This window comes from Maylandia zebra, linkage group LG13, assembly GCF_041146795.1.
Source record: "Maylandia zebra isolate NMK-2024a linkage group LG13, Mzebra_GT3a, whole genome shotgun sequence".
NCBI classification, from domain to species: domain Eukaryota; kingdom Metazoa; phylum Chordata; class Actinopteri; order Cichliformes; family Cichlidae; genus Maylandia; species Maylandia zebra.
The window spans coordinates 32,926,996-32,946,977 of record NC_135179.1 but is presented as its reverse complement, the minus strand read 5'-3'; the positions used below and the strand labels follow the sequence as shown (position 1 = coordinate 32,946,977).

At 42.7% G+C, this 19,982-nt stretch overlaps 1 pseudogene across 1 annotated transcript; it reads right to left on the bottom strand.

Annotated features, from left to right (window-relative positions):
- LOC143421833 (kinesin light chain 1-like) lies at positions 1–18,028 on the bottom strand (annotated as a pseudogene). The gene is made up of 14 exons (XR_013101446.1): positions 17,891–18,028; positions 11,529–11,796; positions 10,977–11,207; positions 10,026–10,104; positions 9,574–9,802; positions 9,392–9,479; positions 8,726–8,827; positions 8,013–8,186; positions 7,294–7,393; positions 5,775–5,824; positions 5,448–5,515; positions 5,130–5,239; positions 4,607–4,759; positions 1–1,933 (listed from the first exon to the last, which is right to left on the bottom strand). The product of XR_013101446.1 is annotated as a kinesin light chain 1-like (transcript).
- Between the last annotated feature and the right edge of the window lie 1,954 nt (positions 18,029–19,982).

The window sequence follows — 19,982 nt, the reverse complement described above, 5'->3', positions numbered from 1 at the left end:
TTCACAAATGGAAAAACTTTATTTGAGAATACCAACAAGTGTCGATGCAATAACCTTCACAATGCAGAATGGTAATTATAATGCAATCCTACTTACTAAGTGCGTTATAGACTTTTCCATTTATGTTCTTTAGGAAACTGAAAGTCACACTACATATGTCGAGAACAGACAGTTCAATAAATAAGCATTCCACTAACACAACAATATTGCCATAATTATGTGATGGACAGTCTTTTATTATTTATTTATTTATTTTGTTCATAGTTGCATTAGAAGTATAGGTGTTCGCATGGGAAGGAATGAAGAATCAAGGCGAGTAGCATGATGAAAAGCCATATAGTGAATGCACTTGTCAACTATTAATACAGCCTACTATTACACTTCCAAGATGTGAAATCATTTACATTCAGTTAGTTAAACATCTGAAATAATGTTGATCTTGAGGAAACACTCGCACTGTACTCCTGGTGTCTAAAAACATGATTCACCGACTGTTTACTTGCAAACAACTGTGTGAGAAAAAGTCCATCAAACTGTGTTCAAAATACAGCATCCATAGCGGGCGCTGCGACTGTACCACCAAACATACACATGAATACACACTACAACTACTGTAGGATCCAGGTTTCTGTTGATTTACGATGCTATCCTCTACTGCTACACCAACAGATCAAGGCAATTGTGGGCATTTATGCCCATTTATTAAACTATATAGAGATCACTCAGGTGGCCAGTGTTTGTGCTAGTAGGTCTCTGCTATTGTGTGGGCTTCACAGTGTCAGCCAATGTTGCTAATTCCCTTTGTAAATGCACGTGACTGTAGAGCCTTTGCTAAAGCTTGAAACAGTCACACTGAAGCGAGTAAGCAGAAGCTGAAAATAAATTACCATGGCGACACAACAGCTTGCTGTGATCTGGCTAATCTGCCGTCACGTTTTGGCCTCCATCCTGTTCCGGTCCCGTCACAGCGGGCAACGCAATGTTGACATACTACTGCCTTTATATTGAGCCACATAATAATAAAGTATTTAGAAAATGTAAACAATTTCATACAAAATAAACCAAAACAAATTAATAGCAAATATATCTATAAACACACAAAAAAAACAACCCCAAAACAAAATTGGCAACACTCCCTTTACTCTTCCCGCTGACTGTCAACGTGTCAAACTATACAGTACCATTCATTTTAAAACTTGTTAAGCATTTGATCGCAGGCGTTAGTTCAAACTGTCAAATACACACTGGCAAAAAAACCAAAAAGATACAATTATGGCTAAATACAGGCACCGGGTTGGATGCTAGCTTTGATGTTAGCTGTCATTTGTAGTGCTCAAGGCAAACAAATTTGGAGCGATAACAATGCAGAGTAACCGTGGAAGTTCATTATCTGTAGCGCTTTATCTGGTTATGTGCTGGAGTGATGTCTGGAGCTATTCTGCCTTGTTTCAATAAATGGCTGCTCCTCTTATGAGCCAATAAATAAATCTGCTGTGCCCCTGTGGTAAAGACACACGGGTCTGAATAGAGGAAAAATGTGCGAGTTACTTCCTCACGTGGAAAGATTACACACAATGACTTTCTTTTTCTTTTTTTTTTGTCTTTTTTGTGACAGAAAGAGTTGAAGTTCCGACATGGGGAAGGGGTGACGCAGGTTAGTGAGAGGGAAGGACAGGGAGAGAGAAAGTAAGGAGGAGAAAACAGAGCAGAGGTGAGAAGACCAAACGTCCCAGCAGCTGTCAGTTGAACAGGGGAGAGAGGTGACAACCAGGAGGGGGGCTTTCTGAGTCTCTGCCGCAGGAGAGGGGGGAGCATCAGGAATGGCAGAGGAGCTGTTGGACAGAGAAGGCCAGAGGGAATGACAACACACATCCTTTTGCTATTGTGTTGGGGAAGGAGAGAAGGATGGAGGAATAGTCTTGATGGCTTAGGCCTGATAAAAGAGAGAAACAGACAAAAAGAAAAAGAAAAAAAAGAAGGCACACATCGTAAGATTAAGAGCTCTGGGTTGGGCTTCCTACTCTAGACATCTACGCTTTGATAAATTACCCATGACTTGCACTAGATTCAGTAACTTCCTGCAGATTGGAGGCTGATTATTCTTTTTCTAAACCCTAATTTAGTAAACGGTAAATGATATGGGAGCATCAGTCTCCGATTCTCTCTGAAAGATTACATCTGTCTTAGATGCTACACTAGCAGGTAAGTGAAGCAGTAGGTGCTGGCTGCAGTCACTGTGACTCAGCTGTTTCTCTTTCCTCTTGGGGTACCAGAAAGGCTGAACTTGGCACACAGTGCCCAGCCGGTGACTGTGCACTGCAGACGTGAGACATCTGCAAGCAGCAGCACTGAAATGGGAATACTTCGATAACTATCACACTGATGGTGGGACATGAATAAACCTAAGTAGTATACATTTCACAGAAGCTGCATCTAACACACGATCCTCCACCTACGTCCTCACCTGACTAACAAACTAATCTATTCTACTCATCGAGTACCTAAATACCAACCCACCCAAGCTTATTGTGTGGAGAGGGGGAGAGTACAATCCACTGAATGAGAAGAGCAAATTTGACTGACAGGCTGATTGGTTGTCATGGCAAGAGGAATTGACATGGAGGCACGTTATTGACAAACACAAGGGGGGGAAGGGGGATGAGGAAAAAAAAAAGTCAGAAGGTGAAATCTGGAAAACATGCAGCTAAAAAGGCAGCATATTAAAGCAGACCACTTACAGACACACAGGAAGTGGAATCATGCAATTTTTTTTTTTTTTTTTTTAAACAAGAGCCACACATACACGTCAGTAATTAACCTGTACACAAGCACAAACGCGCTGACAAGCTGTCGTCTCATGGTTATTTCCTAGACAAGCGCCACTTTAATAGCAAAACAGGAAGTGCTTTTTGAGACATCTGAAGCATGTAAACAACTTCCACAACGTTAATGACACAGCAGACTGAGTGCAGAAGAAAGAGGAGATGAGACTTTAAGCAAAGGTGAGTGACAGCTCTGAACCACATCACCATGCGGCAAGACACAAGTAGACTCTTTCCTACACTAATCTTTGAAAGACAATAACCATTTTAAGCTGTGTAAAACGAATGGATGGATGGAATTTGTTATAAATAAAAACAAAACTTGCTTAGTCAAAAAGCAGAAGTTAACATGACTAGAAAATAGTCAGAAAAAGCATGAGAATGTCATGAATATATTTTCTGTTTGAACTGAGTCAGTTTAACTCCTGCTGCTATAGCTACACGCTGGCTAATGAAATGCAGGCACACACACAGACACACACAGACACACACACACACCTCTGGATGCCAGGCCATGTTTCAAAGACAGACAGGTGCACGCTCAGATGCAGACACACATGCCGTTAACATTTGCTGCAGTGCGCTGTGAAGCAGTGTGGAGTAGCCGTGTTACGCTTATGAACATGTGCAGAGCAGCAGACATCAGGTTAAAGAAAAGACACTTCTCAACCAAGTGAAAACACACTGAACACATGACGTGCGTTAGTGTGTGTTGTTAAGGGGAGGGGAGGCCCAGCGGGCTGGCATTGCTGCATGCATGTTTGGACTGGGTTGGCGCAGCGGAGGGCGTGGCTGCACTTAAGTGAGGGGTGAGGCACAGGCTCAGATGAGGCATCCCTGCCAACGCTCTCATGCCTTATGCAAGTCTCATTATTTGGGGGTGAACTGCGCCCCAGCAACAGCGGTGCCAATTTGACTGCATAGAGCGCCATGTTTTATAGCCTATTTTCTCACTGTAAAAGGCCAAAAGTGCAGCTAACAGCCAGAGTGAACATTACAATAAGGCAGCAGGATGAACTCTTACATATCATCCACTCTGATTACTGAGCAGAGGGACAAGCAGAGGCACGAGCACCGACGATATCAGGAACCTTGTCAGTTGTGCTTAATGGCAGAAACATGACACATCCTATTAGAGATTTAGACAGGCTATATCTCTGAGCATATGAATGTTTAATGTGTTGCCAGGGTGCCACAGTCTAAACCTGTGCCTCATAGTTACTGCTTCACTTGTGCAAAAGCATCGCCAGAAAAATTGCCTTTATTAAAAAGGTTAACATGGAGTCCAAAACTGAGTTTTGATGCTGTCAAAATAAAGAGGGTGCAGCATGCCAAGACACTCAATCAGCGTTACACTTTGAACTTGCAGCTAAATCTCATGGTGGTATATTCACAGGGAGATGGTGGACTGGTACAGGTATAGCTCACTGGGTGGAGCCCAAATCGAGAACAGGCTTTTGAGTGGATAATCCACTAAATCAAAATAAAGTGTGCTTCAATGTGATGACTTGCATAATTACAAGGTCATCCAGGTGATTTGGTAAAGTCTGGACTCATTGAGGGCTTCCTGACGGGCTCTGAGCCAGCGGAGTCGCTGTCCTCACTGCACTAACCTAACAGAAAGGAATCCTCTCGGCTCTCCTTTTAAACACATAACACGTCTTTGTCCTTTATTCTGAGCATCCTGTACCAGTACACCCTCGCTGTGATATTACCAACACAGCCTCGTTTTTCCAGAGAGGCCAGCGGACACGTTGACTCAACCATAGTGGATTTGTACTCACCCCGTTCCACTCCACGCCCATACTCACTTCCTCGCCGGTCTCAGAGCCGCTCTCATACTTAACGCTGGCGAGACTGTCCCTGCTCTTCCGCCTGTCGCCCTCTGTATCTTTCAGGATCTCCACCACACGTGTCTGGTGGATTGGGTCGATGCCCTGATGGGTGCAACACACAGATGCAAGAAAAAAGAAACAAAAAACAAAACAAAAACAGTCAGAAGTAGCACTGATGTAGCCGTCAGCATGTCAATATTGGCAGGAGTGCAAAGTTAAATGGAGGAATTAAACGTGATTTCATGTTTCCTTTCCCCTATTAATGCTTTCAAAGCACTGGGACACGTTTTAAATGACTGTGAGATGGGAGTGATGTTAGGGGAGAGAAGTGGAGGCTCTAGTTAGAGACAAATCAACTTACTGTGTTGCTCTGGATCCATAGCAATGTAGGGAAAGGGAAAGAAATATCATGAGATTCACTGTGCTAACATGGGGAACATATTACTATTTTCACGTAGAAAACTATGCTGACCTGCTTGCGAGACCTCGCAGCGCACTCTTCCAGGGTCTCAGCAGCTTCTAGCTTGCCCTGGCGGCGGTACAGAGCCCCCAGGTTCCTCAAGGTGGTGGTTTACTGTAGGGCTGGATGCACAGACAAGTTTCGTTATTTGAATCTGAACAAAGCAAATAAAGTTACATAAGTTACACAAGTCTAAAAATAATAATATTTTTACAAAAAAAAAAAGCTTCCGATACAAGTTAGTGACATACAAAGCAAATTAAATAATAAATTTCTGCCTTTGTCACGTGACCATGTTGTATAAAACACTCTTATCAGTCTCCGCCTCACCTATTGACTTTGCAGGCCTTGTACCAGCCGCCGTACTCTCCGTATGGAGTATTGTCTCTGTGCCTGCCCTGGAAGTAAATAAGAGAGAAGAGGAAGAAAAACGTGAAGGGGTGTGGTTCAAATGAATGAGCAATATTGTGTTCCTGTGTTTATGTTTAACTATCATTTAACTTCCGGGGATTAGTTCAAGGATTGCATTTCTATTATGACGAAGTGGCATGCTTTCCTCATTTCTCAGCCTTGTGTTAGAAAAGCGGTTTGAAACAAGTTTTGTTTGTTTAGCTTTTGCTCAAATTCACGCGAGGACGGTTACAGAGAGCCGCTCACCTTGCTCTCCTCCCTTTCCTCGGCGTGCATCCAGATGGGCTTGTTGTCAGCTGCAGACAGACAGGAGAGATGGTGTATGCGTTGGGATTTTAAATAATTAGCCTCATGCCTGGAAAAGTGAAATCAGCTACATGTGGTGGAAGAGTGAACGTGTGTCGCTTTGGCTAAAGAGTGAATCTGGAAACATGTGACTGAGCCATTTCAGAAGGAGGCAGAGCTGCGAAGGGGTAAAGGAATTATTAAGTATTCAAGTGCTGTACCGCCACCAGTGGGTCGAAAATGAATGTGGGTTCAACGGGTTATTCCAGTTACTACCATAATGGATTTTATAACATTTCTGAGGCTTCATATTTTTCCAAGTATTCACCAGAATCCATCTAAGATTTTAGACTGATGGCACAGTAGATCTGACCAAGCATTAAAAAGTCAAGCACTATTTTAACTATTTAAGCCAACAGAAATAAGACTTAACAGGAAGTGAGGTCATGACTCTGAGGAAAGTCTAGCACCCATCTTGCTGACACCCTGGGACAGTTACTTATACCTCTGTGCATGTGCGAGCACATCAAATATTGGGCTGATTCGGGTTTCCAGGTCAGGTGGTGTAAAGAAGGGAATTTATTTATGACATTTTGTTTGCAAACTTGCAACTCATTTAAAAGATCATTACTGGTTTAGGCAAACATCTGCACCTGCTTGATGTGCTGGTGGTTTAGTAATAGAGTACGAGTGTAACAGCTTTAATAAATTTACTGCAGATTCGTCCCCAAACAAATTACAGACAGTACAAAAGCACCATTAAAATTGTTTTTAATGGTGTAGAGAGGAAGACGATACTACTGTTGAGGTAATAAAGACAAAGAAGATAAAACATGATTATTGCATAAAGTGCTGCCACCTTAAGAAGAAAGAATATTTATGGTTAACTGTTGCTGCTTCAAGTTGCGTCACCTTAACCTTCAAAGCACTTTAGTATTAAAAAAAGAAAGAAAAGAAGAAAAAAAAAATCTTACAATATTATCAAGGTAAGTGACACACAAAGAATAAACTCTCTGAAAAAGTTGGATGTTTTTGTCAAAAGGCGTCAGAGCGCTGCTTTGTGCCAAGTGACTTTTATTCCTTTTTCAAAGCAGTCAGTCTAATCCATGGAGGAAAGCCAACAAAAAAGCTTACTTTAAACCAAAAGAAGAAGAAAATTGCAAGAGTTCATCTTTCAAAGCAAACTCTTTATTTCTTCAGAAAGATCGAGTCCTCTGAATGGTGAAGCTTGGTACCGTGCTTAGACACAAGTCCACTTTTTAACCACCTGTCCATCACTGCTCGCTGGTGTGGCACAAACAGTGGATGGATAAGAAAAGTGAAAAACAACAACAAAATGATGCTGAATTACTGAGCTGCAGTTCTCCTGAGATCATTTTATAGTCATTCACTGGTAAGAATAAAAATTCTCATTTGTACTAATATAATTAAACATTTACTGCTATACATGCACGCTCCAGTAGCCATTATATGACCTTACCATCAACAGATCCAAATTCTTTCTCATGAGCACGAGTCAGGATCTCTTTGTAGAGAATCTCAGCCTCCTTGTATTTCCCCTGTTTGAGAAAGCAGGATGCCTGAAGAACAAAGAGGTAAAAGGGGATTTTAGTGTTGAACCAAACGGGCTTACTGGATCAGATTTTGCCTCCCTCGCTGTACATAAATTCTCTCCATCATCAGTGAGGCAGTGTGGACATAAGTGAAAAGGAAAGCCTTGAAGATGCAGCAGAACAGCAGATAAAAGACTACTAACCTTGTGCTCTTTAAGCAATGCTAAGTGACACGAAACAGTTCTTTAAACACCTTTTGAGGTGACAAATCTTATGCTGCAAGAGTAAATTGATTGCTAACTTTTATAAAAATCTTGTGTTGAAGTAAGTCGTGCCCTTTTGAAAGAAAAAGGGAGGGGAAAAAAAAACAAAAAACAGTTGAGTTTAAAAGACATTTCAAGTGGAATCTTTGCAGGCTGGCACCAATATACAAGCTCAACACCTCCGCAGAGACCAAGGCTGACAGAACAAATGATCGAGTCTGTTGGCAACCAAAGAAAACTCTGCCTGCGTTTACCTCGTTACACTCACAGCTCAACAGAGACTGCAGTTCTTATCAACAAGTACAGCATTAGAAGTGAAAGGTTTGAAAGAAAGACGAGAAAAAGGACCATGCGAGTGGATTTCCTGTCAACTTCTCGCTCACCAGGTTGTTCTTGGTTTTGGCCACATTTGGATCATCTGGGCCCAGCCTGGACTCGTAGATCTCCAGGGCACGACAGTAGTAATATTCCACCTCCTCATATTTGCCCTGATTCTGACACAGCAGGGCCAGGTTGTTCAGCTGTTTGGCCACATCTGGGTGGTCCTTCCCCAGGACCTGATGGATATCAGAAAAGTATATGTTCAGGTTGTCTTTCTGCCTCAGTGCATCTCTCCTTTCTATAGCTCCAAATCCTGTTGCTGCTTTCACCAGGCAGTACGTCAGCCTGCTGCAGGCACTCAGGAGATCTAATAAAAGGCTGGCCGATCAATAGCGAGGCTACAGAATAGAGCTTTCGGGCAAAGAGAGACTCTTTGTACCATGCTGAGCTCGGTAGTTTTGTCATGTCTCCTATCCATCTCCTTCCTCGCTCCCCCAACGCCTGCTATCCATTTTCAGCTGCGCTCTCAATTAAACCCTAATTCCCTGCTGACAAAGGAATGGCCCCCAGTGGAAACTTCACAGACAATTTAAGAAAATCATTTGCTCTTTTTCCTATTTATAGTAGCTGGTATTACACTAGCTTTGACTGACATTTTGGAAATGTTACCACTGTTAATTACTTTATAACAATGGGCTAATTGTTCACTGGTTTAGCCTTGAGATGAGACCTCGATAGCAGTGCCCTGCTGGTGCAATCCAGGGATATGGCCTACCTTTTCTCTGATCTCTAGAGCTCTCTTACACAGAGGCTCGGCCTCCTTGTACTTCCCTCTCTTTCCATACAGCACAGCCAAGTTATTCAGGGTGGCAGCAACCTGGAAAAAATAAAAACCAGAATGACTGTACTGGCAGGTTAGATTTCAAAATTCACTGTTTTCAAGGAATTATCATAGTCCGAAAATGTATGCTGTTCAGTGTTCTCAGAAAAACCTAGATAGTAAGTGCCTTGTGACAAACTGCAAAGGCCACAGTGCAGCTGAGCTTTACAGGCTTCCTTTAGGCTTTGTGGGGAGTTTTAGTGCTTCGGTGTTAGTAGTCTTACACATCTGTGCACAAAAAGGAAACTGTGTCTTTTAACGTTTCCCTTTTGGTTGCTGTATTAAAACTGCAAGGATTCAATGGTTAATGCCGGATGTACAGGCAGACACTGAACACTGATGACTGATCTCTTCAAGCCTGCAGGCACATGGTCAGAAATCCATACTTTAATAGTCGGAAAAATCTATACAGGCTGATTGAGTAGGACAGTAAAAAAGAATATTGCCTTCCTATTGAGTCTTTGGGAGTTATGAACAAACAAAAGATAACTAATCTGATCTGTCTAAACATGGATGAGTCCATATGAAGATATGGTAGCCATGGCAACCGTGAAGTCTTACAGCAGGATGGTCCTTGCCCAGGGTTTTCTCACGGATGGATAGAGCGTCGTTGAGCAGATGGGCTGCCTCTTTGTATTTATTCTGATCCCTGTGCAAAGGAGAAACAGAGAACACCATGTGTAGCTCAACAAATAAAACAGGATACACGGCACCGAAAAGCCAAACACAGTATGTTTTCTAACCTATACACCAAAGCCAAGATATTGAGCATGGTGGCCACATCAGGGTGATCATGCCCCGAGGTCTTCTCCAGGTCCTCCAAAGCTTGCTTGCACAGGGGCACGGCCACCTCGTACCTGCCCTGAGAGGCATACTGGATGACCAGGTTGTGCAAGGTTCTCAGACGTGCTGGGATCTCATAGCCTCCCTGCTGGGCTGCGACCACGGCTGCACTGTTATGTTGGTGCTGCACTGTGGGGGACAAAGGAAACGTGCAAAATCAAAAGGTCAGATTGGCTCTAGTGAGTAGAAAACTGTAACACACACCACTGTCCTGGAATAAGGTAGCCAGGTTATTTTACACCGAGATCATGCATGACACAATTTATTCAATATTATCCCGACAGCAAACCAAGAAAGACAGCTCTCTCTTATTCAGATAATCAGATGAGTCATTGTTGCCGTTTGTTCTTACTTCCTTGGCCGTGCTCCTCCTCATCATTGGGGAAGAGGTCATCCAGGGAGTCCTTTGGTGTTTCTCTGTCTTTCTCCTCCTGCTGAGAGGATGAAAAACCTGCCAGTCAGACTCTCTAACGAACAACAGGTATAATTCAAGAGTTGCCTTTATCAGACATGTGAAATGTGTGTTAACGTCTAACAGGGAGAGATGAGGCGAGCCTGTTATTTAGAAAAGTGAAGATTTCATTTACCATCATCCTTAATAATACATCACAAGGAGTAAATTTCAAAGATGAACAAAACAAATTATTTTAACAAATACAAAAATGGTAATAATCATCATCATAAACAATTAGGATGGGAACATTAAACAGACTATTCAAGAATTATTTCCCCTTGAAAGGATAAATGAGATCTTAAGGATAAACTGCACTCATCCGTCTTCACTAAAAGATTTCTTTAATGTGGAAAATGGAAGACAAGAACTTTCTGGCTCTGGCTGGATGGGCCCCTGCTCAGCTAAGCAGTTAGAGGCTGTAATAGCCTGCATCCACTATCTGTGACTAACAATATGGTAAGAAAATAGAGAGATTTATCCTTGACACCAGATCAATGAGGACCACACCAGAATGGCTCATTCCAGGAAGGAATGCAAAGTTTTCTTGTTTTAACGAAAACAGTGAGTTTTTTTTCCTTGCGGCCAATTATGCTGACAGTCTCGTGTCCTTCAGAGTTATATCAGCAACTACAAGAAAAACTAAAGTCTTTTTCCATTTCCCTTCTTATGCTAAATCCAACTTGAATCTATTTAGCTGAAAATGTTCCAGTTAAGAACATAAATAAGGACGAATATATTTCCTACATGCCTCTTGCAATACAGACCATATACACACAAAAATCAGTTCTCTTTAATGTACCAATCTAATCCCACATTAAGGCCTATAATCTTTGTATAATCATTACTTACAGTGGGTGAGACATCTTCATCGTATTTTTTGAGCTGGTTCATGAACTCCAGGTGCTTCTTCTCCTCTTCCAGCTGGGCCACGCTCTGTTCACTCTTCTGCAGCTTCTGCTGGGTGTTGGCCAGCTCATCCCGCAACCACTGGTTCTCCTGGCAAAGCCTCCTCACCTGTGCGCGCAGCTTCTGCTTTTCCGACTCCACCGCGTTCAAGTGGTTGGACAGGGCCATCATCACCTGGGATAGAGACAACATTGAAGAGCAGCGATATTTATCAAGGACAAAATGTTACGGTGACAGGGCGGCAGAGTATAAACTGGGTCTGAATTTCAGTGAATCATGATCACAGCACAGGCTCAGTATAGAATGAGGAAGCTGTGAGGAAGCAGGAACAACCAAAGAAGATAATAAAACAAATCTACCACTTTAGAAACCCTTCTGTTTGTCTGACAACACACAAATTTTTCTTTCACTCATATCATCAGCGTGGTTAAACTGAATCTCCTCTTTAGGTTCAAACATACAATTCTGTAAATCCTTGTAACTTCTCAGTCATACCTGTGCTTCTCCCAAGCCCAATTCAATCATCTCCACTGACTTGCGGAGAAGATTGGACTTCTCGTGCACCAGGTTGGCCTCTTCATCCTTCTTTAGGCACTTGATGGTCTCCAGGAGGCTGTGAAGGATGGAGTTATGCTCGTTCTTCAGGGCCTCGAGACCCTGGATCACGAGCTTTGTGTTCGAGATGATCTCCTCCTGAGAAAGCTTCTCCAGCTTCTCTTCCCGTGGGTACACCATGGTGGACATCTTTTTAGCTCAGGGAAACCTGTAAAAGATTGGAGGAAAAGCCTGAGACACTGTAGGAAAATTCCAGCAGCAGCTGTAACAATTTCATAATGATGTGTCAAACATACAGCTGTGCTTGCTTAACACAGAACAAAGCCTAAGAGCACAGCTAATTTGGCTCAGCTCACTGCAAATGTCAAAACACGTCTCAGTACAGTTCCTCTCTTTAACCAAATGCATCTTTAGTTTTTAATGATCATTTACACAATTAGCACTTAAGGCATTCTCTGATTATGTATGTTCCTAATTCTGACAGATGCTACTCTGCTAATAAGATCACAACCTCATCCTGCAGCAAGGTGATGGCAATAAAAGGGGAAATGAATGCATGTTTATTGCTACAGCTCAGATTAGAGATTCAAATTTCATAAGAGAAGTACGTCAGCAGTTGTATAAGCACACAAATTGAGCACAAACAGAAAGAAAGAAGGGTGGCTACATAAAACATAACATACATATATATATACATATACATATACATACATACATATACACACATACATACACACACACACACACACACACACACACACACACACACACACACACACATACACACACACACACATACACACATACATACATACATATATATATATATATATATATATAGCCTAGCTGAGAGCCATGGGACACATCATGCTGATGGAGCGACTGCTGGGACTTGGCACCTATAATAAGCTCAGGCTGGGAGCAGGGCTGCAGCTCGCTGTGTAACACAGGGCACACAGCTGCTGCAGTATGGTTTCTCTCTGGTGCCAGCACCCAAACAGAGGCCAGCCATGCTTGGTGCATGATTCACTGGCGACTGAAGGAGAGAATGATGTAGCAAAAGCTTCAGCAGCACAGCAGCTGGCCAACTCGACAGATTTTAAAAACACCTCTGCGAGTTAGTAATGTGATGGTCGTTTTTAGAAATGTCAGCCCTCGGGCGAGTCCATGGAACACTTTACCTAAATAACATAAAGATAACTTATGACTCAATGAGCCACATCACTACTGGCTACATCATGCAAATGTCAGTGCAAAACGCAGCCCTGCCCTTCCAGCTGGGGTGCAGCCAGTGTTGGAACTACTGCATTCTGCATTTTAACAGCACTGAGGAGAAATAGTTAAGGAAAAACGGGAGCTTGCAGTAACAAAAACACCAGCTGAGACCCATCCGCAGTAAAAAATAAATAAATAAAAATACACCATTAGTGAGCCACTCCCTTCTTTACCACTTCCAATTGTCTTTTAAAGCAGCAGAGAAAATAAACAGACTAAAAACAGGCCCAAAGAACTGCAGTGAAGAGCTCTTTATTTTGTATTGTGACAACAGGAAGCATGATGGCGGGGGCGTATTTGGCTTAATTCAGGCACAACCATTAATGAGTTATCAAGATAGTTGCTGATTAATTTCTCTTGGTGGACTAACTGCTGCTTTCTTATGTCCTTAAACCTCCTGTAAAGATGACTTTATCTGCTTGCATATTCTCAGAGGACTTTGACTTTAAATCAAACATGGTAAACAAACCCAGCTGGTTTACAGCTAGTTTTGGGCAATCATGTCCCTCCTGTGCATGTCACATCATGTAACTGCAGCTGGGCTCTGTCATGAGGGTGTTATTCATTATACTAATATGTACCACGCCGAACAGCCAGCCAGGGGCCAGCTGCTGTACTTGCCTAGTGGACAACTGAATGCCAATGAGCCTGTGGAAAGCAACAAAATAAGCAACTGCTGGGGTCTCCGGCTGGGCAGGACAGCAGCAGGGGCCGATAAGAGATGGGTGACCTAAAACTATTTTATATGTTATGGGGGGGACACAGAACGGTCTTAATTCTCCCCACCACCCATTTTTCTCTAATTAAAACCTTTGCTATCCTCATGAATCCGACAGATTAAATTAATTTGCGAATTCAAAACATACAAAAAAAAAAAAAAAAAAAGCAAAATTTTCTGTTTTGTGACAAATTTATCTCTAGGGAGAGAAATGACTGAACTCTCTGCACAGCCCAGGTAAAGCATGAAGCCATTTGTTTAAGCTGTTAAAACACTTCAACAATGGTATTTAGCAATGCTGAGCTTATTAGCTATGGTACCACGAGGGGAGCACGCTCGACTTCATATATAACCACCCCCTCTATACTTATTCTAATCGGGGAGCAGTACAATGGAAAATTCAAAGAGACAGCCAACCTCTTAAGAGAAGCCCCCTTTTCTATCCCAAACTGACTGAACTCTAATTAAAAGTACAAAAGCAATCCTACAGAAATATTAACTCTGTAGTGTTGTATTTGGTGCTGGCTTAGAACTGCTTTCACAATATACATTATATAATTATATAATACATTATATAATATGCATTATAAAATCTAATAATAAGCCGTTAGAAGATAAGGGTTTTAGAAGGCAAAAGCAAACATGAAAGCGAACAGAAAAGACTCAAAAGAAAACAAAAACAAAAGAAAAACCCTCACTCAGTTCCATGAAACTCAAGTGCCAAAAACAAATCAACTAGAACTTCTATTTGCACGATCAACAGAGATGCCAAAGGACTGAGGCTTCATTAAAGCCAAAGCAAATATTGCAGAGACCCTTACTTTGCATGAAGGCGTGTCAGACAGCTTTATATTTTTCATCTGTGCCTGCAGTTGTTTGAAAGTCTGGCTGTGAGACGCCTCACTCCTGCGAGCACGATATGAAATGTTTTCTTTGAAAGATCAACACTGCTCGCAGATCAAACAGCTTATTACCCTGTAGAGCTCCTCCGACTCAGCTGTTTAACACCTGTATGGATGAAAGCCAGGTCTACAAGAGAAGTGCTTTCATGTGAGCCAGCATCTTTACTTTTAATAAAGCACTCCAATTAGGGAGTTTCTTTCCTCAGACGGCTCGAGTTAATATTTCCCCAAGTGTTTAAAGAGGTATATGAGAAGTCCAGCAGTCCTGTTGTTCTCTGCCCTTGGATTAATCTTTAACATTTACTTTGTTTTATGAGATCATGTGGGAGGGAAATAGCTGATATCATCAAATGGAAACACAAAAATGCAGTATGCTAGCAAAATAAATGAAAGACAACACATCTAGTTTATGACCTCTTATACCAACAAAAAGGCCAACGGTGCTTTTACGTGCCCTCGTGATGCACACGTTACTGTGCGCAGCAGTATACATTCACTCGATGCAGGCTTCAATACAAGTGACCTCATCATTGGGTTCAAGAATAATGAGGGTCAAGTATGACCGAAGGTTCTCCAGCTTAAGTCAGGTTGCTAGAAAATGCATACCAGGAAAGCATTTTGAACAAAACTGCCAGCCCACAGCTACATGACCTGCCATTTCAATAAGCACACGACACGCATTGCTTTAACAGACGTTCATCTCGCTCCATGGTAAAGCAGATGGAGTTTTTAAGGAAATGTAGCTTTACAAAAACTGAGGTGGAATATATAGAGGAATAATAGAGCGATGCATGACAAAGTCATTAAACAAAGCGACAAATAGCTGCTAAAGGCTAAAAGCCATTCATCATATTTTCTGCTGCTACAGCTTGTACCAGAAAACAAACCTGGGTTTCAGAAGCAGAGCAGAACCTCACAGTTTGGCACGGGGAAAAGCTGGTGAAATAATGTCCTCCTCCTTGAGGAAAAGCGCTACACACCAGCAAACGGCATCATAAACCTGCCCTCCTAATCCAAAGAGAGATCCTTTGTTTTGTTTTTTTTTAAACAAACAAACACAAAATAACACAATAAACGTTCAGTGTGAAAATGAAGCGAATGGAAATGAAGCTGGACAGTAATGAGAGTGACGAATGCTAATTTTGGTGAGGATGAGGACGAGGAGCTGCCTGCGGGATGATGTGACCTTCCCCAGTGCTTCGTCAGAACAACCAGCATCAGCTTGGGTGCACGTCGGGAGACGGGGCCCGCCCACAGAGGGACAAAAACAGAGGAGTGCAGAGGAGCAGGTCAGATGGGGGAGGGAGTCATCCCGATCTAGAGCCTGCTCCTCTCCTCTATACTCATCACACACAAAGGAAGAGACCTAATGAGGCACAACAGAACAGCCTCAGTGACACAGGCTCAAAATGGTCTGGCATCCTAGGAGCTCTTATATCAATACTGAGCTTATTTACATATAATACTCATCATGGCACTAAGAATGAAATGCCTCATATACCGTTTACCTTCAGCACGTCAGAAAATATTTACACTGCCATGATACGTCACTCACACAGTCGCCTCGCCCGAGCGATGTTCATAGGCTGACTCGTGCAGCAGGGGTGTGCAGTTGAGCACTGGATGGTTTGAATACTATGATTAAAGAAAATCATAATTCACAAACTCCAGGATCTCAACAGATGTGATGTGTGGACTTTAAACTGTGACTCACACCAGTTACACTCATATGTACAGACGCAGCCTAAAAATAATCTGAAAAATATAAACAGAATAGGCACGATTTAGCTCTTGTTACCCAACTTGGACCGGGAAGACAAGTTAGATGAGTCATTCTTGAAGAAGGCTCAAAGGTCATACAACTGCAATTACAGCACTTCCCACCACGAGGCCAGTATGAGAGCAGGGAACAATGTATTGAATGAAATACAATTTAAACAGAGGTCGGCGTACTCCATATTGACTGGCTCACTCCCCTCTAACCGGTGGAAATCTGGGCCTCGTACCTTCATCCAGAAGCTACAGCCTTCATTCGTCTCCATCTCCCGGGATGCCTTAAGATTCACATTATTACTTTACTTCTCGGCCAACACCATCCTCACTCCGTCTCTTTTCTTCTAACCCATCTATCATCACTACCGTCACTTGTGAAGGTAGTGCTTTCCCCCCCACTGAGATCACAACAGTGGATTAACGCAATAACATCTGGCATAAATGTGGACGCTCTGCTACCAACTTTAATTTCGTAGTCATTTTGTTTTGTCTGTGAGGCAGGGTTAAAAACTCTCATCTTAAGATAATAATCTAGTCTTCTTTAAAATTGTCTGTGTTTAGTTGTAAACAATCCTACTAGCCTACCCTTTTTGAGAAAGGGTGTGATGCATACTGGGAGAGGAAATGGGGGGAAAACGGCAGAGAGGAGTCAGCAACTTCCTAGCCAAGCCAGTGGGAGAAACCAAAGCCATCTCCCAAGGGGACGCCTTTCCTGTCCACTTGGTGAAGTTTGACACCACCGGATTAATAATCCTTATTTCCTGCACAATAAAACAGCAATCCAACACAGTGTCGGTATCACTGTGAGAGACACAAAGGAGAGCCAGCCAACCCAGAGGGTGTGGCAGGGCCTGGAAACAACCAGCAGGGAGGTGCCACTGACTGTCCTCAGTCATCCATCACTACACAAAACCAGCAGCTGGAGGGCTGCTTCCCACTAATGGCTGTCTGACAAATGAATATGCCTGCGTATTGCTAGGAAAAAAGAAGAGATGTTCACTTCAGCATCGTACCATGCCGAGGAGTATTATTCAGGAAAATCAGACACCTGTGACGAGATCGCAGTTCCCCACAAACAAGCCGAGAAGATAATGACGGGAAACAGCTGAAAACAGAGGCGCCATCCTAAAGTCGTGGTAGTTACATGTTAATAGCACTGCACTGCCGCTAATGTGGACAGAAAGCTCTGTGTACATTTTGACATCACTTCAAAGCGCAAAACACACCAGGTAATCTGACATCTGACGCTTTTCTAGAATAACACAATTTCATATAGCTTTAGCCATCCATGACATTTTCTTCTTTCACCTACCAATTTCGTTATGATCTCTAGGGTCACACTTGAATTTTGATGGGTTTACCGTGGGTTTTTTAATGATCGAAGACTCTTTAGTTTTGAAAGCTCTTACTGCCCGATCTGTGTAGAGCTCCGCTCAGCGCCCAGCTAGCTCTCAGCTAGCCAGCGATAGCGTCACCACTCCCCGGCTAAATGTCGCAAGTTCATCCTTTTCAAAGCGCAGAGCTGCTCATTTCTATACGCAGCATCTAAAATCCATGCCCCCGAAGCACACAACCGCACACACAAGCTCACACAACACTAACGTTTCACGGAGGAAATACAGCTTTTCACTTACCGAGAGCTGGGACTGACGGCTAGCTCAGCCCCTTTAAATCCAAAATGTCTCCGACACGGCAGCTACCCAGAAGCCTCTGCGACTGGCCAGACCGAGAGTGACGTCATGCTTACTTTTCGTCACTTTTCGTTTATCTATCTAATACATAACAAGATAGGGTCACCCATATAACCCCAGAACAACAAATGGACATAAGTGTGGTTTGTTCGGCTTAATTTTTTTACTTACAAAGAAATCCCAGTACGCTATGAAAGCCCATAAATGACTCTACAGCAGAATTCAAATTAGGATGTAGCGCCACCTGGTGGATATGAGTATTTAAACTGTAGCAGTTTGGAAACATTTTCTAGTATATTTTTGGTCAGATGATGAAGCTGAAAATATGAATTTGTTGAGGAAAAAGACACACAGACAGACAAATAGGTCTCTTTCAATCACAGTATGAAGGATATTGAACACTAGATAGAAATATGTGCGTTGTCAGGCTGGATGAATAGTTCATTTCCCAAGCTTTTACAATAGAATAAAATAGAATAGCCCTTTATTGTCATTGTACATGTACACGAAATTGTGTTTGCTCCACACCAACTATGTTGGAATTAAATATAATTGGCAGACAGCAAGAATAAGTAGCATACAGGAGATATACATTCAAGAGGGATATATACAAGCAATAGAAAGGCACACATTGGAGAAAAAGTTGCAAAGTGCTTGGAGGTAGTGCAAAGAAAAAGACTTGGCCTGAATAGAGTCCGTGTGTCTGTGAGTGCCCTGAGTGATTAGGGTTACTCAGTGTTAGTGAGTCTGGAGGTGTGGGACCTGACTGACCTGAGGCGTCGACCAGAGGGCAGTGGGTCAAACTGTACGTGGTGCACGGGGTCACCTATGATGGTCCTGGTTTTTCTGAGACAGGAGGATCTGGTGATGGGCTCCAGGGGTGGCAGAGGGCAGCCAGTGATTTTTTGGAGCGGTTTCAATGACCCTTCCTGTTCTCAGTAGGGCCCCTGCGTACCAAACACCCAGGCATTGGAGAGCACACTCTCCACTGAAGAACAGTGGAAGGCCAGCAGCAGAACCAACGCCCTTCTTTACCAGGGTGTTGGTGTTGTGGGTCCAGGTGAGATTGGTGGAGAGGTGGGTGCCCAGAAACCTGAAGCTGGAGACAGATTCTACCCATTCTCCAGGGGGGAGTGGACCTGTCTGTGCCTCCTGAAGTCCATTATGAGTTCTTTTGTTTTAAGGATGTTAAGCATCAGGTTATTTTCTGAGCATCAGTGGTACAAGTTCTCTACCTCTGCCTTGTGCGCTGTCTCATCTCCATCAGAAAGGGTGGTGTCATTGGCATACTTGATGATGACGTTGGTTTGTTGGGTTGATGTACAGGGCTGAGAACGTGGCCCAGCAGGCATCTGGTGCATAGTGACAGAAGGGGGTAGGGTGGGGGCCAAGTGGGACTGACTGAGGCCAGTTGGTTAGGTAAGGCTTCTGACACCAATGCCAGCTGACATTGTTTGCACTTCTTTGTTGTTCAGAATCTTATTTGTATTGTTAATACTTGCTTTAATTTTTTTTTTAAACTTTATTCTGTTTTTATTTTTGTTTATTAGGTGCTTTAAAAAATAAACTTAAAGGCAAGGAATGTCTACTCCATTTTCTCCAGATACAGAGAAATGTATTAATCAAAACTTTGCATATTTGTCATATGGTTTGATATTTGTATGAAGGCAAGCCTGCCCTCTAGAGGCGGAGTTTAATCTAGCTGTCCTTAATGCAAGCATTTAAACAAGAGAAGCTACAAATGCAACAAAGGGTCAGCTTTAACTGACCTGCTATGCATTTTCACTGCTATGCAGATGACACCCAGCTCTATCTGTCCATGAAGCCAGGTAACACACACCAATTAGTTAAACTGCAGGAATGTCTTAAAGACATAAAGACCTGGATGGCCGCTAACTTTCTGCTTCTTAATTCAGATAAAACTGAGGTTATTGTACTCGGCCCTGAAAAGCCTAGAAATATGGTATCTAACCAGATTCTTACTCTGGATGGCATTACCTTGGCCTCCAGTAATGCTGTGAGGAACCTTGGAGTC